We start from the raw sequence: 21426 nt of genomic DNA on the forward strand, positions 1-21426 counted from the left end.
ACGTTAATTTCTTCGGATCGCATTTTCGCCTTGCGTCAATGCATTTTCTGCATGAGAATACATAAGTTAGCCGTTTTAATGCGATGGACGTATGCGATCGCAATGTTGTGAACTTGATGCTTTTGGACGCAATATTGTATATTTTTACCATCACAATCCTGCATTGTTTTATAACTTTGCACTGTAATAACGTGCATTTCTGCCCTTTATCACACCCCCAAATTTAAACAATGCTTGTCCTCAAGCATAAACTAAAGATTTCCTTTAGAAAGTCGACCACCTTCTCTTTCCTAGATTTCTCAAGGATACCTTATTCAAATCCTATGCACCAAAATCTCCTTAATTTTTATCTAGGTCTCTTTTTAAACTATTTCTAAAATTTAGGTACCGCAACTTTAACCTTCAAAAATACTTTACCAAATTCCAGGGCATCGCATGATTTATTTCATAAAAAAAAACTTTTTCACTGGGGTATTGTCAAATGATTTTTATCCTTGCGTATTTTAGACATATTTTTTTTTCTATGACCTTGCGCTGATCCAAGTGCCTAGCCTTCATTTTGGCTTGCCCCCATGTGTGTCATGCGTACATCCAACTACGAGCAAGGCACTCTTTCTCAGTCTAAACTCATGCCTATTTGGTAGTGGAGTTTCGATTATTTATTTATGCATTGATCAAGATTCCTACCTTTGTTTTGGCTTGCCCCCATAGGTGTCATGCGGACATCCAACTACGAGTAGAATCCGATCGCAACGTTATGATGATTTTTTTTGTAAGCTAAAAATAGCAAGGTCGAAAATGAATACTGCACCCTCAAATTTAAAATGCGGCAATGTTCTCATTACTAAAAGATTGAAAGAAGTCATGTGATGCTCTTAAGAAGTTTAGTAAATGGTCAGTTTGAAAGAAAGCTAGCAGACCACTAACTTCTAGAAATATTTCATGAGGTGACTGTACTAAAATTAAGTTGACTCTAGTATATACGAAAAAATAGAAGCATGTGTTTCATCATTGAAATCATAATTGGCAAAGAGAAATCATGCGATGACTTACTAAATTAATCAATATTAAATGATTGCACCGACTAAAGAGGATGCGATGATAAAATTTTTAGAGTTAAAATTCGATGCGATAGTGCAAAATTTGGAAATAACGAAGTCAAGGAAAGACCAAATTTGCACTGTCGCCCGCATTATTTGTGGACGCATCCTGCTTTGCGGCGAACTGCTTTCTTTGATTGCAGTGACGAAATAAAGTAGTTGCTGTCTTCGTTCTGTGTAGCGCCTCCGCAATCGTTCACCTCTGATTCATTGCAAGGAAAACATTGAGATGGTCAAAATAATAATAAACAAAATTAACAAACTCCATTTTTTTGTTTTTTTTAAACAACAGATAGCGAATGACAATACTAAAAGAGGATAGAAGATAAGTTCATGAATTTAGGATTTCAACGGATACTTCACAAAACTTGCGTCCCTGATGAATTTGAATAGCCATGATTGCGTAGGGACCACCTACTTCTTTTTCATTCAGAGTTTCTCAAGTGTACGGAGGTGACTTTGCGATTGCCAGTCTTCTCCACGATATATTTTCACTTGTTGCGCATGAACTTTTGAATATGGTTTGTTCTGTCGTCATTGGATAACTCCGACCCGCCATAACGAGAATACCTACTCTGACTATGAAGGGTCCAGATTAATGTGACTTTAATTTCTCAAGGAAAGTCATAGCCATGAATTAAATAGTAAGACCTTTTGCCTGACTTGGAGATTCTTTTCCGCATAATTGTTTTGCGCGCTCTTTGTAGATATTTGTGTTTCTCGTATGCGTGAGTTCTTTTATTCCTCCAACTCGACCAATTGAAGTTTCCTTGCTTCCTCTGCGGCGCATAAAGTCAAAGTTTAGCTTTTTCACTCGCCACAGTGCTTTTATGCTCCAGCTCGAGTGGTAAATGACATGCTTTCCAATACCAACGCATACGGGGATATGCCTATAGGTGTCTTATAGGCGCGTCCAGCTTTGTCCAGCTTTGTCCATTCTACATCGTCCAGCTTTTTGCTCAATCTTTTCGTGAAGGCTTCCCCACCTTCTCTAGTATCAACTTGATCTCCCGATTTGACACTTCAACTTGACCATTTGTCTGTGGATGGTATGCGGTGACCACTTTATGGAGAATATTATATTTGCGCAGCAATTCTTTGACAGTGTGATTGATAAAGTGGGAGCCTTCGTCACTTATGATGGCATGTGGGGTGCCAAAATGAGTGAAAATATTTTTCTTTAGGAATTTGGAGACTACCGCTGCATTGCTTGCAGCGCATGCTATCACTTCTATCCACTTGGAAACATAGTCGACGGCTAACAAAATATATTTATGACATTCGATGGTGGGAATGGTCCCATGAAATCAATGCCCCAGAAGTCGAACAATTCCAGTTCTAAAATGATGTTCATGGGCATCGCATGTTTCAATGAAATATTACCTGTGCGTTGGCATCGGTTACACTTCATCGCGTAGTCTCTTCCTTGAATAGTGTTGGCCAATAATACCCACTTTGTAATACTTTTGCTGCTGTGCACTGGCCTCCAAAGTGCCCTCCATAAGGCGAGTCATGACACTGTGATAATATGCGTTGGTGAGCAGCATTTGGAACACACAGGCGCAGAATCTTGTCTGACCCCCTCTTATAAAGATTTGGCTCATCCCAATAATATGATCTGTATTCATGTCTGAGCTGCCTCTTTTGGTGGTCGGTATAATATTTGGGAAATTGCTCGCAAACTAGATAATTTACCACGTATGCATACCATGGAAATTCTTCAATCTTAAATAGCTGCTTGTTTGGGAACGTTGCGCTCACTTTTGATTGATTGCGGTGAACCTCTGGATTTTCTAATCTAGATAAATGGTTCGCAACTTGGTTCTCCGTCCCTTTACGATCAATTATTTCCATATTGAATTCCTAGAGGAGGAGAACCCATCTAATCAATCTTGGCTTTGCATCTTTCTTTGTCATCAAATATTTTATCGTTGAGTGATCAGTGTGGATGAGCACTTTAGTTCCCAGCAAATAAGCTTTGAATTTCTCCAACACAAATATCACCGCAAGCAATTCTTTTTCTGTGGTGCTGTAGTTTGTTTGATCAGGATTCAAGGTTTTACTCGCATATGCGATGGGATGTAGAATTGTTTTTCTCTTCTGTGCCAGCATTTGTCCCATTGCATAACCGCTTGCATCGCACATTAATTCAAAGGGCAGTGTCCAGTCTGGTGCAATCAACACAGGTGCGGTCGTTAATGCCTACTTCAAAATTATGAATGCGTTAAGGCATTGGTCATTGAAGTCAAACTTTCTATCTACCTCCATCAACGCACTCAGTGGTCGTGCAATCTTTAAAAAGTCTTTGACAAAACATCTATAAAAGCCAGCATGTCCCAAGAAGCTCCTGACAACCTTTACATTCATTGGAGGTGGGAACTTTTCAATCGTTTCAATTTTTGCCTTGTCCACCTCCAACTCGTCCCTGGAGACCTTGTGCCCAAGCACAATGCCTTCCTTCACCATGAAATGGTATTTCTCCAATTAAGCACGAGGTTCGTCTCCTCACATATTTTCAATATCTTCTCAAAGTTGTTAAGATAGACTTCGTACGTTTGCCCATACACAGAGAAGTCGTCCATTAATATTTCTACAGAGTTTTCGAGATATTCCGAAAAGATGGCCATCATACACCTTTGGAAAGTGCTCGGCACATTGCAGAGGCCGAACGGCATGCACTGAAACGCAAATGTTCCATACGGGCAGGTGAATGTGGTTTTTTCTTGATCTTCAGGAGCGATCATGATCTAGTTATAACTGGCATACCTATCCAAGAAGTAGTAGAAGTCATTTCTAGCTAGGCGATCCAGCATTTAGTCAATAAAAGGTAAAGGGAAATGATCCTTCTTTGTTGCCACATTTAATTTGCGGTAGTCCATACAAATCCGCCATCCGGTGATGGTCCTTTGTGGTATTAGTTCATTATTTGCATTAGGGACTACCGTCATCCCTCCTTTCTTCGGCACGCATTGCACAGGGCTAACCCACGTGCTGTCAGCTATCTAGTGTTGTAATGACTCTAAATATGTTATGTTTCTGAATTAATAAATTTTTGTCTAAAGACATTCCGCTGTATATAGTTTATATTTTGGTATCAGAGTTATTCCACAAGTGTTATTAGGCAGTAAGTGTCAGCTAAAGGGTTGATAACTACTACTGTCACGCCTTTTCTCAGGCTTAGAGGTTAGTTTAGGGTGGGGTGTGACAGCTTGGTATCAAAGTAAATGTTTACGTAAAACCTGGGAGAAGGTTGAGTATAAAGTTTGGGTTGATACCAACTTGGTATCAAAGCAAAGGTATACGTAAACTTGGGAAATGTTTTAGATAGTTTAGTATTAAAGCATAAAGGTATTGGGTGAAAGAGAGAGTTCATGCATTAGATTAAGTCCCATAGATAAGTCCCTAACATGTGTACTTAATAATTAGGCAAAGATGCTGAGGAGAAGTGGCAAGCGGAGCAAGCAGACTGAGGAGAGGAATGTTGACCTTACCAGCAGAGGTCCTGAAGTTAGACGAGACCCAGATCCGAAGGGGAAAAAAGTTAGAGACTCAGTAGAGTAGGAAGTGACTTCTGCAAATGAGTCGAGTACACCAAGGGTAGATATAGAACCCGAGATGGAGGATCGAGTATTTGATAGAATCACTCAAAGATTGGCGGCGAGTGTAGGATAAATTTAGAATGATCAAGAAAAGAAATTCGGCATCAAGAGGCTGAAAGCTTTAGGAGCCACGACGTGCGATGGAGCCACAGATCCAGTAGTTACTGAGATCTGGTTGGATTTGATTGAGAAATTTTAAGGTTATGAGGTGCCCTGAGGATCGTAAGGTCGAGTTAGCGGCATTCTTACTGCAGAAAGGGGCTGAGAAGTGGTGGAAAGTAATAGAGGCTAGAAGGAATAGTTCGGAAACTATGACTTGGTCTGAGTTCAGACAAGTATTTGAGGATAAATACTACCCGTTCTTTTAAAGAAGCAAAGAGGGTGGAATTCCTTAGGCTAACTCAGGGAGTAATATGGTTGCTGAGTATGAGCAAAGATTTACTAAGTTATCTCAGTATGCCCTTCCAATCATCGTGGAAGAGAAGGAGAGGTGTAGAAGATTTGAGAATGGCCTAAGAAGAAAAATACGTACACCTATTACCTCTACATCCAATTGGGTGAATTTCACTCAGTTAGTTGAGACCGCTATCTGAGTAGAGCAGAGTGTAGCGATGGAAGATGTAATCCAGCCAGGTGAAAGATAGTTTAAGATGCCTGGAGAAACGAGAAGTAAGAGATTTAGACCCTCGTTCTCTAGATAGTCAGGTATGAGGAATTTTGGAGGCACGAGCCAACAAAGTTCAGGTTGAAAGAGGTCAAAACCTGCAGCTTGAACAAGTGGTAGATCGGTATCAGGTCGTGCTAGCGAGTCAATAGCTAGTATAGGGAGGAAACCACTTTGTGTAAACTGTGGTAGACCCCATACAGGAGTATGTTAGGGAAACAGGAATGTGTGCTTCTAGTGCGGACAAATGGGGCATTTCAAGAGAGATTGTCCTCAACTAGGTCATTGAGCACAGAGTGAGCAAAGATGAGTTACGCATCCTAGAGTGATTGGAACTAGAGGTGAGGGATCTGGTGTAGCTAAGCAGAAAGGGGTAGCTGGACGATCCGAACAGCAATAGCAACAGTAGCAGCAACAGGGTAGAGTATACGCTATGACACACTAGGAAGCGGAAGAGGTTCCAGATGTCGTAACTGGTACGATAACATAATGTAATCAATCCACTTATGCATTATCTGATCCTGGTGCTACGTATTCATTCATATCTAGCATGTGTGCATTACATATAGATAGGGTGCCTGAGCATATGAATGGGGATTTGTTTATCTCTATGCCTGTAGGAGATACTCTAGTTGTACATGAGTATTACAAGAATTGTGAAGTAATTCTTGGAAATCAGAGTTTTTGGGTTGACTTAATTCCATTAGAATTACTAGAGTTTGATGTTATCTTAGGTATGGATTTTCTAAGTAAACACTATGCTGCTATGGATTGTTTTAAAAGAGAAATAGTGTTTAGGAAACGAGGTGAAAAAGAAATAACCCTGGTGGGAAGTAAAAGAATACTTCCAGGGAGTTTAATATCAGCAGTAAAGGCTAGGAAATTGTTGAGTAAAGGATGTGAAGCCTATTTAGCATATGTAACAGTTTCACAGGATAAGAAACTGAGACCTGAGGATGTACCTGTGGTACAAGAACTCTTAGATGTATTCATTGAAGAGTTACCAGGCTTACCACCTGACAGGGAAATAGAGTTTACTATTGAGTTAGTTCTGGGTACAACACCTATATCCCAGGCACCATATAGGATGACACCAATAGAACTGAAGGAGTTAAAAGTTCAGTTACAGGAACTTGTAGATAAGGGGTACATTAGACCCAGTGTATTGCCTTGGGGAGCGCCAGTCTTGTTTGTTAAGAAGACAGACAGTACTCTTAGATTATGCATAGACTATAGACAGTTAAATAAGGTGACCATTAAGAATAAGTACCCATTACCTCGTATAGATGATCTTTTCAATCAGTTAAAGGGAGCCACAGTGTTCTCTAAGATAGATTTGAGATCGGGTTATCACCAGTTGAAGGTGAAAGACACTGATGTTCCAAAGACTGCATTCAGAACTAGGTATGGACATTATGAGTTCCTAGTAATGCCGTTTGGATTGACAAATGCTCCTGCGGTATTTATGGACTTAATGAATAGGATATTTCATCATTATTTTGATTTTTTTATGATAGTTTTCATAGATGATATACTAGTGTATTCTAGTAGCGTAGAGAAGCACAAAGAACATCTTACAAATTATAAGGGAAAAGGTGTTATATGCCAAATTTAGTAAGTGTGATTTTTGGTTAAATCAAGTCATATTCCTTGGGTATATAGTTTTAGCTGATGGGGTTAGCGTTGATTCCCAGAAGATAGAAACAATAGTTAACTGGGAACGACCCCTGAATGTAACTGAAGTACGGAGTTTTTTGGGTTTAGCAGGTTATTATAGGAGATTCGTGGAGGGTTTTTCTAAGATAGCTCTACCATTGACAAACTTGACCAGAAAAGATGCGAAGTTTGAATGGCCGCCAGAATGCAAGCATAGTTTTCAGGTATTGAAACAAAGGGTAGTGTCAGCACCATATTAACTCTACCTACACCAGGTTAAGAGTTTGAGGTTTATTGTGATGCATCTCGACAAGGGTTAGGATGTATGCTGATGCAAGAGGGAAAGGTAGTAGCTTATGCTTCTCGACAATTAAAGAAGCATGAATGTAACTACCATACACATGATTTGGAGTTAGCGGCAGTTGTGTTAGCTCTAAAGTTGTGGAGATATTACCTGTTTGGTGAGCGGTGTCATATATTTATGGATCATAAAAGTCTAAAGCATATCTTTGATCAGAAGGAACTAAACTTGAGACAGAGAAGATGGCTCGAGTTGATCAAAGACTATGACTGTACCATTGACTATCACCCAGGTAAAGCAAATGTAGTAGCTGATGCTTTAAGTCGAAAAACCAGATCAACTAGAGCTAGTATCATTTCAGTGAAGGGTACACTGATTCATGAGTTGTATAATGCTTGGGCAGCATTATCAATCAGTCAAAAAGGAGGATTAGTAGCTTCATTTCAAGTGCGTCCTACGCTCATAGAAGATATTCTACGTGAGCAATTAAAGGATTCTGATTTTCAGAAGTTAACTGAAGAAGTAGATAAAGGATTGAGGACGGACTACCAATTAAGAGCTGACAGAGTGTTATTGAAAGAAGGTAGGATATGCGTACCTAAGAACTTAACACTTAAACAAGCTATTCTAGAAGAGGCACATAGTTTGGCCTATGCTATGCATTCAGGCAGTATGAAGATGTACAGAGCATTAAAGAGATCGTACTGGTGGCCTGGTATGAAAAGAGAAATAGCAGAGTATGTTGACAGGTGCCTAATATGTCAACAAGTTAAACCAGAAAGACAGAGGTCAACAGGATTACTTAATCCACTCCCAGTACCAGAGTGGAAATGGGGGCATATTACGATGGATTTCCTATTTGGATTACCTAAGACATCAGCGAGCTATGATGGTATATGGGTAACTGTGGATAGATTGACAAAAACAGTTAAGTTTTTACCTGTTAAAGTTACTTATACCCTAGACCAATTAGCTAAGCTGTATGTTGATCGAGTTGTGAGTCAGTTTGGAGCTCTAGTTTCAATTGTATCAGATCGAGACTCTAGATTTACATCGAAATTTTGGCCTAGTTTCCAGAAAGCTATGGAAATTAAGTTAAATTTTAGTATCGCTTTTCATCCACAGACGGATGGTCAGTCTGAGCGGACAATCCAAACATTAGAGGACATGCTGAGAGCATGTATATTGCAATTTAAAGGCAGTTGGGATACGCATCTGTCATTAATCGAATGTGCGTATAACAACAGTTACCATTCGAGTATCGGGATGGCACCGTATGAGGCACTATACAGTAGGCCATGTAGGACTCCAATATGCTGGAATGAAGTTGGTGAAAGGAAATTACTAGGCCCAGAACTTGTGCAACAGACATAAGACAGCGTTAAGATTATAAGAGATAATCTTAAGACGACTCGAGATTGGCAAAAGAGTTACGCTGATAAGCAGAGAAGAGAATTAGACTTTGAAGTTGGTGATAAAGTATTTCTTAAGTTATCTCCATGGAAAGGAATACTCAGGTTTGGTAGGAAAGGGAAATTAAGCCCAAGATATATTGGACCTTACGAGATAGTAGAAAGAGTTGGCCCGATGGCATATCGATTGGATTTACCTCCAGAATTATCTTGTATTCATGATGTGTTTCATGTGGCAATGCTTAGAAAGTATGTGCCAGATCCTACCCATGTGTTACCTGAGCAACCATAACAGTTGAAAGAGAATTTGTCTTATGAAGAGGAACTAGTGAAGATTTTTGACAGGAAGGAACAAGTTTTAAGGAATAATACAATCCCGTTGGTAAAGGTACTATGGCAAAACCATAGCATGGAAGAAGCAACGTGGGAAGCCGAAGAGCAAATAAAAAACAAGTATCCGCAGTTGTTTAATTTCAGACTTGTAGCGAAATTTCGAGGACGAAATTTTCATAAGAGGGAGGAAAATGTGAACCCCAAATCCTAATTTCTCTACTTGAGTTTGTTCCCTACTAAGACTAGTGTGATGAGTAGGTTGATGTGCAAACTAGTGTGGAATGGTATAGGAAAGAGTGGGGATTTGAAGAAAAGAGGAAATTTGGAAGCTTAACTTTTGGGGCAAAATTTGGAAATTTGGCTAAGTATAAATTTTGTGTGTTGATGCGTTGGAAGGGTGGTGTTGATGCATTGAAAGAGTGGTTGGGGATGGTATGCGGCTGAAGGAAGAAAGATGGAGGTGATGCATTGGAAGACAACGCCATGTGTTGAGCAGCCTCGGCCAGCACCCTGCCATGCGTCGAGCAGCCTTGGCCCAGCGCCCATAGCATGCATTGGGCAAGCCTCTGACCCAGATGCCTGCCCATGCCATCGAGTAGCTCGACCAGACGCCGCTTCCAATGCGTCTAGCGGGCAATGCCCATGCGTTGAACGCCTTGCGAGTAGCCATGTCGTTGTGTCGAGGTGCCCTGCCATGCAGCCAAGCGCGCAGCCCATGCGGCCAAGCAATGCCCATGTGGCAAGCGATGGCCCAGCATACGCCACCGCCCATGCGTCAAAATTGCATGCTATGCGCCGAAGCACCCAACCAAGCATCAAGGTGCCGCGGCAGCCTAAAGCAGCCAAGCACGCCCAATGCATCGAGCGGCTAGCACGCCCCAATGCATCGACGCCTAGCACGCCCATGCATCGAGCGACCAGCCTATGCAGCGCGCCTATGCGTTGGTGGCCAGCACCAGCGCCCATGCCAAAGCAAGCCGTACGATGCTACCTAGTGAGCCATGCCATCGAGGATGGATGTGTCACCATATGGTGTTTAGTGATGGTTAGCTCTTGCGTATGTCTAAGTTTGAATTTGATGGTAGTGATTTGGCTGCGTATGCGTTTGACGATAGGCTAGGGCATTGAGTATGGACCATGCGTTGAACATGCCAAGAGTGATGTAATACAAAGAATGAGATAATCAGGAGAACATTATCAAAACATCGTGTCTTTCTTGGGAGGAAACGCTTAAGCCTTAAAGAATTTGAAGGTTGGTGTATCAGGATTGGAGGCTCCATGAGTTTGGCAATGTGGGAGGAAGACACTTAGCTTGCGATGATCACAGCATTGCGTTGATGGGGTGAGAAGGAGACACTTGGCCATGCAACCAAGTAGGTGGTGTCAGCTCTGAAGAAGGTTTGGACGCCTATAAATAGGGCCAAAAGACTTCATTTTTAGATCAAAATTCAGAAATATCGTAAAAAGAGTGGGAGAGTTGAGCAAACCTTAAGTTGGAGCCAAATCCATGCGTTAGTCATAGAGGACGCATTGGACAGTGAGGTCTGAAGAGGATGCATCAACTTGGGATGAGAAGTTCTCCTAATTTACTTGTGTGTTTGGAGTGATTCCAAAACCACTTGAAATCTCTGAGAGTCTAGTTTTCAGAGTAGGGCTTCTGGAAGAAAAGCTCAAAGGGATTGGGCTGGAAACTGAGAAGAACACAAAAAGGTCAGGCTATCAGATAAGCTTGGGCCCATTTGAAGATTCTGTGATTTCGGCCAAACCATGAAGATTTATGAGTTCAACTTTTAGGGTAAGCTTCCTGAGACATTTTAGAATATGTTTGTAGAAGGAAGTATCTCAAAATAAGGTCCTGAATTACTAGAAATCTAAGCTGCAGGTTGAATCTGGATTTTAAGGTGAAAAGGGAGCCCGTGGTAGAAAAGGGAGCTACTAGAGTGAAATGCTCCTAAGTAATCAAGGTGAGTGGCTAAAACGTTTAGACCAAAACATTTTCTTAAAATTTTTTATTACAACGTGTTATAGAAAGCATGTTTTAAAGAAGATTATTCTCATGCCAGCTAGTTTACAAAGTAATTTCCAAGCAAACCATGAGTTATGATTTAAACGCATGCATGTGTGAGAAATTGTTGAAAAGCGATTTATATATGTTAAATATACTCAGAATGCATTACTACCTTTAAAGCCATGTATTTATATGTCTTATACTTTACATGCTTTAAAGAGAAAGTCATTTATGACTAGTTTTACTTAAAACGCGATACCGAAGGACATTTGAGAAGGTATCCGCCCAACTAGATACTGAAGGACATTTGAGAAGGTATCTATTGGTACTGAAGGACGTTTGAGAAGGTATCTGAACAGAAGTACCTAAGGTATGACAGTACTTAGTATGGCCACGTGCACGTAGGTATTTAGAGTCAGAGATTGAGCAAAAAGGGTTCTCTCTTGACTAGTAGTTGGTGTTGGGATTGTTTTATCCACAGTAAGTATTATTCTCAACTGAGAAATATTTATACTGTTTTATGATTAAAACAACTTTATTTGTTTTATGCTTGGAAAATGTTTATACTACATTACAAGTACTGTAGAAGCTTATATTTCAGTTAAACTCTTTATTGAGATTTTGCATGAGAATCAATTACCTTTATTAAGTCACTCACTAGGTGCAAGCTCACCTCGTTTTCAAATGTTCCCCCCCCACAGGTAGCAGTCAAATCCTTTGAAGATAGCTCTGCATCTGCTCTGCCACTAAAGGATAAAGAGATTTGTAACCCGTCTGTCTAGGTGGCTATTGTTAATATTGTACACATGTTACTGTTGTTCATATAGGGATTGGGGTTTGTGGGTTTTGGGACTTGTGAATCTAGTGTTGCAATGACTCTAAATATGTAATGTTTTTGAATTAATAAATTTTGGCATAGACATTTCGCTGTATATTGTTTATATTTTGGTATTAGAGGTATTCCACAAGAGTTATTAGGCATTAAGTGTCGCCAAAGGGTTGATAACTGCTGCACTCACGCCCTTTCTTAGGCTTAGAGGTTAGTCTGGGGCGGGGTGTGACACGCTTCTTGCTGATACACTCGAACACCACAAATCAGTCATAGACATGAATCCGAAGGAACATGAATCAGTCATAGTGTGTAACCCCAAGGCCCACAAATTAGTCATAATGTACACATATACAGTCTTGTGTGTACACCTGCCCTGATGAGAAAAGCTAACCGAAACCCTATAACTTAGCATGCATCAATTTCCATATAACTCATGTGTTATATTTTACAGTCGTTTATCTTAGGGGTAAAATTTCCAGTATATCCTAAGTCAATAGTGTATTCATCATGGTCAAAATAGTCCAATCAATCTAAAATAGATAGTCCAATCAGTCTAAAATTAACAGTTCAATCAGTCTAGTTTAAATAGTCCAATCAATCCAAATTAAACAATCAAATTAGTCTAAAATAAACGGTCTCATCAGTTTAAATAAAAAGTCCAATCCAGTCAGTCAATGCTATAAATCATGCAGTTCAATCAATCATAAGTTATCAGCCCAAGAAATCTTAAGCAAGTAGTCCAAGTAATCAACTAAACAATCCAAGGGGTAGGGACGACTTGTCTGAAGGAAAACCAGTAGAAGGACACTTACATCAAATTGCAAGTCCAAATATTATTCTCCAAGCAAACAATCGGTAACTGACTAAAGAATGTTGAATAGAACCAACAATACAAAACCAAAAATCTAAACTAATCCAAAAGAGCCCTAAATTTAATTCATCAATTCCTACGAACACTCCAAATAACTTACTGAAGCCTTCGACCGGAGCTAGATTTCGAGAGAGTCAGCTCCTCCGCCCATCCATGGCACCACCGGCAGCCTTGACGCACATCCGCTGGAAGTAAGTCTTTGCTTCCAGCTGGTCATTTCATTTTCTCTTCTTTTCTTATATTGTATTGTATTACATTTTGTGATTAAGGAATTAATACATTATGTGTTCAATGCATTTCTGTGTTTCCTTCGATTCCATCTCCACCTTTCTTTACTTAGCGTCCATAACTTCTTTGCATCACTTAGTGAGATTGCTAGAGTATCGCATACTTAGTCATATGGATTAGGGATATAAAGCATGTAGGAAACCACTGAGAGGTGTGCGTTGCGTGAGTGTGTGAGTAAACCTTATTTGCTTAATGTGAAGCTTTAGCAACGCCTTTCTATAGGCGGATGCAATGCTTGTCTATGAGTAAAGTCAGCAACAACTAACTGCCCGAGAGGGTAAGTGGTTGGTTGCAATAAGCAATGTAAGTTATTGTTCACTAGAGATAGGAATAATCTTATGTCAGCAAAGTTCATGCATTTACCTTATCTTATGAGCGCTTCATTCATCATTTAGGCATACTTGAGATAGTAGTCTAAAATCCAAATCTAAGACTCGAGAGAGCAGATTCGAACGCATAAGCAAGAATGAGGAACTTAGAGATAAGCTCCATTTTCTATCACACAGCATATGCACCCTACGGATAAGATATTGCATGCATTCAGGAAGTAGGATACGGTGGTATGAGGCTAGCACGCTCATGCGGCGAAAGCACGTGAGCGGGTTATGGAGGTTTAGGCAGGCATAGGCTTCTCGACAATATCACAGATACATCGCATACGTCCTAGAGTAAGGCTCAAGTGTGTGTAGTATGATTGCATGGCTTGCGTTGACTAAGGTTGCCCTTGCGGTCACTCTTAAGGGTTGCAATGAAGACATCTCCACACTTTATCTATTTTTCCATCCATTTACTTCCTGTCAATAGTTGTCGTGTCTCTACCTCTCATTCTCATTCTCATTATGTTGTCTGTTAGTTAGGAGTAGTGTTAGCTTAACAACCCCTCCAATGCACATTACCACAAACATCTTGCTACAAGTCCCTGAGTTCGACCTCGGATCACCCGAGAAACTTGCGTTCATGTTATACTTAGCGTGAGCGCAAGAAAACTTGTGACAGGAACACATGAACATTGCATACATTTGTTAACGCAAAGTCATTCCAACGCATGACAACGACGCATGATAATCAACGAATACCTTAAGAACATGCATCGCATATTGCGTCCACGGAATTTTAGTTGTCGAGTAATTGACATCTATTTTCCCGTCATCAAGTTTTTGAAATGCACATTATTACAGTGCTAAGTTATTAAACAATGAAGGTTTGCATTGATAAAATATGTTAGACTGTGTCCAAAAAGCATTAAGTTCATAACATTGCGGTTGCATGCGTTCATCGCATAGAACAGTTAATTTTTGTATTTTTATGTAGAATATGCATTGATGCAAGGCGGAAAGTGCGATCATAAGAAATCAACGGACAAGCACAGCATTACCGCAAGGCTTTGCGGTGATTTGTGCTTGCAAACATCTGCTCAAGAAGGATTGCCGCATAGAGCCGACGCAACTTGGTGGGCATATTTGGGTGAAAGGCATAATTAATCACGATGGGATAGAAAGCTGATGACGGTTGAATCCGAATTAAGTTGAAAAGCTGCTAATGATAACAAGTACAATTAGCCTTTCGGTGAAAAATATTTGGCACATCAGTCAGAGAATTAAAGCCATCCCATCTGTGCAATCATAAGAAAGAAGCCGCATTTCACCTCGAAGCTCTATAAATACCGAAGGCATCCTTCAGAAAAGGGGTTCTGTTCAGCTAGTTTAGCAAGTTTTTGTTCATAGTTTAGCCTTGTCCATAGGTTTCCTTTTTATTTAGAAGACGGAGTGAGATAAGGGAAGAGACGTCGAAAGATCGCTCAGGGCAACTCGAGAGAGAACCCGAAGGCGTAGAAAGCAGAGAGTGGGCCGACTCTCGCGAGAGCGAGACTATCTTTTGAACAAGAGTAGAAAAGATAGTGTAAAAGACTGGAAAGCAAGAGATTGGTACTAGGCTCTTTATTCTCTTCTTGTATTGTTATTTTGTATTTCAACTTTATATTTATACACTGGAAGTTCTTATTCTGCATCTGTTCATTATCTTAACATGCATGAGTAGCTAAACTAATCGAATGAGTTGAGAAGAACTAAGCTAACATGACCTAGGATCGAATGAGTTGTGTTATGCGACCATGCAACACACATACAATAGTAAACCATCTCTCGACGCGAATGCTACAGCTTTTAATGCTAGAACGCATGTGATATATGCGATGAGTCTATAGGACCTACACATAAGCCTTATTCATATTTATGCGATGAAAAAATGACAAACATACAAATAAGGCGACCACATAATATCATTTCTATCTCTAGGGTGCATGCGATGCAGGTTGACAAACAGAGCTTAACTTTAAGTCCCTATCTCTTGCTTATGTAGATCTAATCTTGCTCTTTCGAGTCTAGATTCTGACCTAGCTCTCTCAAGTTTTAGGTTCTTTCTTCAGACTCTCTCTCGAGTAGCTCTAAAGGGGTGTTGGGCACAACATAAAACAAGATGATCGCATGCAATAAAGATCCTAGGTCATGTTAGCTTAGTTCTTCTCAACCCATTCGATTAGTTTAGCTACTCATGCGTGCTAACAGAGTGAACAGATGTAGAATAAGAACTTCCATTGTAAATATAAAGTTGAAATACAAAATAACAATGCAAAAAGAGAATAAAGAGCCTGGTAGCAATCTCTTGCTTCCCAGGCTTTTACACTGTCTTTTCTACTCTTGTTCAAAAGATAGTCTCGCTCTCGCGAGAGTCGGCCCACTCTCTGCTTTCTATGCCTCCGGGTTCTCTTTCGAGTTTCCATGAGTGATCTTCCGGCGTCTCTTCCCTTCTCTCGCTCCACCTTCTAAATAAAAAGGAAAACTATGGACAAGGGTAAACTATGAACAAAAACTTGCTGAACTAGTTGAACCAAACCCCTTTTCTGAAGGATGCCTTCGATATTTATATAGCTTCGGGGTGAAAGGCGGCTTCTCTCTTATGATTGCACAGATGGGATGACTTTAATTCTCTGACTGATGCGCCGAATATTTGTCATCGAAAAGCTGATTGTACTTGTTATCGTTAGCGGCTTGTCAACTTAATTCGGATTCAACTGTCATCATCTTTCTATCCCATCATGATTAATTATGCCTTTCACCCAGATGCGCCCACTAAGTTGCGTCGGCTCTATGCGGCAATCCTTCTTGAGTAGATGTTTGCGAGCACAAATCACCGCAAAGCCTTGCGATAATGTTGTGTTCGTCTGTTGATTTCTTGTGATCGTGCTTTCCGCCTTGCAACAACGCATATTTTGCATAAAAATACAAATATTAACTGTTTCTATGCGATGAACGCATGCGACTGCAATGTTATGAACTTAATGCTTTTTGCACGCAATCTGACATATTTTATCAATGCAAACCTTCATTGTTTAATAACATAGCACTGTAATAACGTGCATTTCTACCCGTTATCATCCTTACCAAAATATTATTGAAATTTTTCATGAACATTGCTGGAAAGTACCCCAAAACCCTTCAATGATTCCAATCTAACCCCAATCGGCTATGTCCTAAGACACCTCAACAGGTTGAGGAAATGAGACGAATTCCCTACGCATCAGCTGTTGGCGGCCTGATATATGTGATGTTATGTATGGGATCTGAAATGTACTATGCAGTGGGGATAGTCAGTAGATATCAATCTAATCTAGGATTTGATCATTGCACCGCCAGTAAGAATATCCTCAAGTGTCTATGGAGAACGAGGGACTACATGCTCATGTATGGTTCTAAGGATTTAATCCTTACTTGATACATAGACTCTGATTTTCAGACTGATAAGAATTCTAGGAAATCCACATCAAGATTAGTGTTCATTCTTAACGGATGGGCAATAGTCTAGAGAAGCACCAAACAAGGGTGCATTGCTAACTCCACTGTGGAGGTGGAGTATGTAGTGGCTTATAAAGCTGCTAAGGTAGTTATTTGGCTCAGAAAATTCTTGATAGATCTGGAAATTGTTCTAGACATGTCAAAGCCCATCACAATAGTGGTGTTGTGGCTAATTCCCAAGAGCATAGGAGTCACAAGTGCAGAAAACACATAGCGAAAGTATCATCTCATCCAAGAGATTGTGCATTGAGGGGACATGATCGTCATACAGATAGCTTTGAAGCATAATGTTGCTGATCCATTTACAAAGGCCCTCACGACTAAGGTGTTTGAGGGTCACCTGCAGAGTAAATGTCTACAGGACAAGCCACATTTGGTTAGGGCAAGTGGGAGATTTGTAATGGGAGTTTGTACCCTAGTTTATTGTTTTGTGTACCTTGTATTATAGTTTGACTTTTACATTGTACACCTCACTAGCTTTAGGTTGAGTGGGAGAGTTTTAAGGTTCATGCCCTAAATCTCGTAGGGTTCTATAGTTTGTAATTGTATTGTACAAACTTATTATTTATTTAATAAAATATATGATTTTTTATTTCAAAATTAGTTGCATTAACCACAAACCAATAAACTAGCATCCAAGGTTATCTTGTAGCTTAAACATGTATGTAGAGACATACGGGTGGATCATGTTTAATTGAGAACCTAAATGGTCTGTAGTAGATGGATAAGGTTGGATACCTTATCCTTGTGACACTACGAGTATGGCCTACTTTTTACGTGTTACAATTGTTATAAAGTGCTACAAACGATCTGATCCTGATCATTCATGTGGAGACATGTGCGCGGGGATATTCTATACAAAGTAGTTTGTCATTATATACAAAGTAGTTTGTATAAGACCGGACCAGAACTCTTATCTATGAGGGCAGTTCTTTGATTTTAATGGGTGAGAGTGGCCAGATCATCCACTCAATAAGCTTACCATTTTGGGGATTCGTCTATTTGAGGAGCTGGGAACACAACTACACAAGAAGAAATTCACTCCTTTCCCAAGGTCGGGGTAAGTAGATAAATTGCTCCCTTAAGGGCTGATTCCAAGGCTTGAACAATGTAGGGCCACATCCTCTCTTGGCCCGAGAGAGGTTTAGTCATAGTTGGACTATGATCTATCGTTCACTTAAGGAGTTAGATGTAACTACAGGGGCAAAACGATAATTTTGGTCTAGCTCTACTTACGAGGAATTTGTGAAGGGTCATCATATTGTTGATTGATTATATCTAATGGACACAAAAATATATCTATAATATGAAGAGTGCAATTGTCGGTCTTTAGTAGAGTGCTCGACAGTTGACGAATGGTGAATAATTTAATTAAAGAATTTGATTAATTATTCACGTACCCTTGGAGCTTCAAGCTACAGGTCCATGAGGTCCTCTTGGTAGCTCAATAGAACTAAATGAGAATCAGTATTTGGATTAATTTGAATTTTCAAATTAATTGAGGGAATTGATTATATACGATATAATTAAGTTATTTTTTTTTATATGTGATATATTTATTATAATGTATTTGATACATTATATTATTTATGAGAGGAAACAAATATTTGAATATGATTCAAATGTTGATTATATGAATTGGATTCATAATTATTAAATTTAACATAAATGTGATTTATATTAAATGCCATATGTGAGAGAAAAGAAACTATAGGTTATATTGTATATGATACAATATTAAAACTATAGGTTATATGTTATATTCGATATAATATATAGTTTAATATATATATTATATGATAAGTTAGTAATCGTATATATATATATATATATATATATATATTAAATGATAATTTAAACAAATTGATTTTATTTTTTTTTAAAATTAATTGAAATTAAATGAAACTCTTTCCCCCTCTTTTCTCTCCACCCATGTAAGTGGGTGGTTTGTTGGTTTTTAATTATCTTTAACCTATGAGGGAAAAGAGATAGAAGTAGAACGTTGTTTTATAAAGAAAGGTTCTCTGAATTCCTCTCCTCTCTCTTCATCTAAAACTCTTATTTTCCTTCCTTCCCTCAATCCAAATTAGTCAGAGCACATCACTCCTGGGTTCTCTACCTGAGAATACCAAGGTCTCCAATTGGTGGTGTCCCAATTGGACATTTTGGCTTTGTTCGTGTTTTGCAGATCGAGGGATTTCTTGAATTTCTTGAAGACAGTCTTCAAAGGTAAAGTTTCATGAAACCCTAAACATTTTTTTGTTCAGCATGTTGTAGTTAATTTTATAATTGCATAATTTGTTTGTTTATTCTGTAAAATTTCTTTCTTTGTAAAATTAAGATTTGGGACGATCCCGCTTCCGCTCAAGGGTCATTCAATATAGGATACTTTAATTGGTATCAGATGCATTTGTTATGATCCCAAATTCAAATTTTTTTAATTAAATTTTACAGTGCTATTGGGTTTTTCCTTTCTAAATTTGTTCATGATTCATGTGATGAATGTGGTTTTGTTGATGGATGTTTCAGGATAGGATACTTAGTTTTAAGGCTTTATTCTTTTACAATTGGTTTGTAAAGGCCCCTGTTTTGGGCATAATTATGTGGAATAGGGTCTGTATTTGAGTGTCTTTGTGTCGTTCATGGCTTTTTCGATGTGGATCTGGAGAAAATGGGACCTTTTCTGACAAAATTTCAATGGAATTTGACGCTGCCCAGATAGAAATGTCTCGCAGTGTTGCAACACTGTGCCTTAGCGTTGCAATGCTGCGACAAAGAACAACGTTGTGTTCTTTCCGTAGCATTGCAACACTATAATGCGAAAAAAACCCAACCAATTCTGGTGCAGTTCGACTCGTGGTTCACCTGGTTTGACCGCAATTTTGTCATTTCGGGCGGTTTGGGTTCAATCGGTAGCTGGTTGGTCCGGTTCGAGCAGTTCAAGGTCTGGTTCGCTTGTATTTGAACTAGTTGACTCTTATTCTTGTAATAATTAGCTTTTAAATTCCTTTTAGGTGTCATATCCTAGTCCATTAATTGTTAGTTTTAAATATACATTTGATGTATGTTTTTTTCTTATATGTCATATTGTACGTCATATAGAATTAAAACCCACCATAGGTTATACATTTATATTCATGCATCATTTTATATTATAAGTATTATAATATATGTATATGTATGATTTAAATTATATAGCATGCTCATGCATCATATACTATAAATGTTATAGTATATGTATGCATGCATTTATAGCATATTCATGCATCATATTATAATTGTTATAATATATGGTTGAATGAATGTATGGATGTATGCGATAGTTTGATTCATTACTTTATTATATAATTGTTATATATGTTAGTAATGAATTGTGCTTGCATGAAGCATGATACTACCTTAGCTTAATTTATAAATATTATGATTAACTAAAGTATGTCAAGCATGCAATGAATGTTTTAATTGTTTGATTTATTTATAATTATTATAACAAAATGAAATTAGAATTAAAATCAATAATTAAGAGTTGCATGCAAACCTTAGGTAATAATCATCTTTTAAAATTGGTTTTAAAACATGATTAAGATAGACCTAAGATCACATTTCTAATAAAATTAGAAATCTTAGTTTAATCTTTTAATTGGTTTAATAAGATTAAATTGATTGTTAATAAAAGATTAAATATGTAACAAGTGTATCTAAAAGGAACCTTTTGTCTAAGACGGGTTCTGTAAACCCCGTACTCCATTTTTCCTACATAAGTGAGTAACAAGCGTGTTAAGTAAAATTATGAAAGGAGGTAAAGAAAGTCGGCAGATGGAGGAAGAAAATTCTAAGTGTTAGAAATACTTAGTCAAGGGTGAGTTTTAGATAATATAACAAGTAAAAATTGGCTAAGTATGGAAGCAAAGTTTAGGCATAGGTCCATAAGGTCCCCTTGGTAGCTCAATGGATTCAAGTTGAGAATCAGTTTTTGGGTCAATTTGAAATGTTCAAATTGACAAGAGAGAGTTCGATTATATATGATATCGTTGACATGATGTATGAAATACATTAATCGAAGGAAAATGATATAAATATGATTTATATCTAGTGGAGGAGAAAAGAACTATGGTTTATATGTTGCATTTGATGTGATATTAAACTATAGGTTATAAATATCACATGGTTATATTTATTTTTTAATTAAACAATTATTAGATAATTGTTGGCGGTTTTTTCTCCGTAACCAAATGAGATAGTGAGAGGTTGCATTTAGTTTTCGTAACTGGGGGATAAAATGAAAATGGTTTTCATTTCTGCAAGAGATCAGATACTCGCTCACCGATTAGTACACTGCCTATTGCCTAGCAAACCGAGAGCATACACGACAGCTTAAATTTTACTAAACAATCGTGTACACACGTGCTTTTCCTAAACAATCGCATAATCTTTCCTAAACGATCTTCGAGCTTTTTCTAAGAGATCGCATGCCCGAGCGTTTTACTAAATGATCATCTAAACAATCAGCC

This window comes from Benincasa hispida, chromosome 7, assembly GCF_009727055.1.
Source record: "Benincasa hispida cultivar B227 chromosome 7, ASM972705v1, whole genome shotgun sequence".
Taxonomy (NCBI): Eukaryota; Viridiplantae; Streptophyta; class Magnoliopsida; order Cucurbitales; family Cucurbitaceae; genus Benincasa; species Benincasa hispida.